The 2,017-nt window shown below is 43.3% G+C and overlaps 1 non-coding gene across 1 annotated transcript; it reads left to right on the top strand.

The window, feature by feature from the left end:
• Positions 1 to 318: 318 nt before the first annotated feature.
• trnal-uag (transfer RNA leucine (anticodon UAG)) lies at positions 319 to 400 on the top strand. The gene has a single exon. It is a non-coding gene; the product is annotated as a tRNA-Leu (tRNA).
• The last annotated feature ends 1,617 nt before the right edge of the window (positions 401 to 2,017 follow it).

The following is a 2,017-nucleotide window of genomic DNA, read 5'->3' as shown; positions in this document are numbered from 1 at the left end:
TTCATTACATTATGAACAAAGCTCCGTCGGGCAGCACTAACCTGGATGCTGGTGAAGAAACATCATCATGGGTTTAAAGTCCGTGTTCCAGGCGCCGCTGGGTTGGACTGGATTCTCAGTATGGCTTTCTTCCACCGGGGACAGTCCATGGCCATCTCGTGGTTGAGAGTCCTATACCGAGAAAATCTTTGGAGCAAAACCTTTTACAGCCGGATGCCCTTCCTGACACCAACCCAAGGGCAAATGCTGGTGAAGAAACCATCCTCCAATCTCACGTCTTAATAGAATCGTCAACAAATGTAGCAAGCACAGAAGGTCGGTAGTGTGGCCGAGCGGTCTAAGGCGCTGGATTTAGGCTCCAGTCTCTCCTGAGGCGTGGGTTCAAATCCCACCACTGCCATTTATGCATCAATTCAGGTGTTTTCTTCTTGCCCAACTCCTGTCAGTGCAGCTGCGTAAAGTATCAGGACTCTGAAAAGGTATATATATATATAAATATTAGGGGTGTAACGATTCATCGATACACATCGATTAATCCATATAATGCTCTACGATTTATTGGCATCGATGCTAAACGTAAACATCGATTTATATCGCCGTGTTTGACCTCGGACATTAGACGCGACTTTATTTTGAAATCCAGTTCATTGTTGCTTGCTTCCTCTTTCCGGGAGCAGGGAGCAGTGCGCGGCGTTGTTGTGTTGTGAGCAGAGCAGGCACGTGAAAGGGGAGTCGACAACTAGTACGCGGCTCCTGGGCTGGTGCTATGGCTAGTGTCCAAAAAGACGAGGAAATTTGCTCCCCTTTAGGCTTCAAGTCATTCGTTTGGAAGCACTTTGGATTCCAAAGAAAAGATGGCTCAACGGACAAGACACGTGCAGTTTGTAAATCCTGCCATGCGGTGATCAAATATTCAGGGACCACAAATCTCGCCGCACATTTAAAGAAAAAACACGACATCAAAGTTCAGTGTTAAAGTAAGCACTTTGTATACTACAATACTCTTGCAATTTCCTAAATAAAGAGTTTGCAGTACCTTGTTGATTTTGCGTATGAATTGTTATAAATCAGGATATTGTTCTATATTTTTTATTTAAAAAAAAAAATATATCGATCGTAGAGCACTATATCGTGATATATCGTGAATGAATCGCAGCAGGCTTTAAGATATCGGCAAATATCGTATCGTAGTTCTTTGTATCGATATGATATCGTATCGTGACAAAACCCGCGATTTACACCCCTAATAAATATCCATCTTTGCCTTTCATTCTTACCTTGACTACCCATTTACAGTAATCCCTTGTTTATCGCGGATAATTGGTTCCAAAAACCACCCGCGATAAGTGAAATTCGCTAAGTGCGGTCACCAACAGACTAACGAGTTAGCGGTAAGATGCTAATTCGCGATCGTGTTAACACGTGAAAACAGACTTCTAAAGGAATGTAAACGAACATTTGGAGCAATACTACATTGTCCTAAAGGTTAAACAAATGTTTCCTCATTTTAGAAGTTTTATTTTGACTTTCAAATGTTTTTTAATTTGGCAAAAAACTCCACGATGTAGTGAGGTCGCGATAAACAAAACGCAAAGTGGCGAGGGACCACTGTAACAGGTAACGACATTGTGTATTTGGACTGAGAATGGTGAAAGAAGGCACATAGATGCCTCGCAATCTGTATGCATTGTGGATGGGTCAACCTCCACGCAGCACAGCCAACGTGTGGAACATATTATCCGCACAACATTTCTTCTCAAAAGCATGACTTAAAAGAAGGTCCAAAGCTTTGCAAACACCACAAGTTCCAGTAGCAGAGGATGGTTTCGATCCATCGACCTCTGGGTTATGGGCCCAGCACGCTTCCGCTGCGCCACTCTGCTGAGTAGCATGGGTTATTCATGATGTCCTCCAATTGGCAAACAAGCATTCGGTTCCAGGCTTCAAAATTTGGGTGCGTATTATACATGGGTACAGGCTTTTTTCCAGCATCGACATGCCATTTTTAGGGTGCGTA

This window comes from Syngnathus typhle, linkage group LG4, assembly GCF_033458585.1.
Source record: "Syngnathus typhle isolate RoL2023-S1 ecotype Sweden linkage group LG4, RoL_Styp_1.0, whole genome shotgun sequence".
Taxonomy (NCBI): Eukaryota; Metazoa; Chordata; class Actinopteri; order Syngnathiformes; family Syngnathidae; genus Syngnathus; species Syngnathus typhle.
Note: the sequence above shows the minus strand (reverse complement) of the source record. Positions and strands in the feature narration are given on the sequence as shown.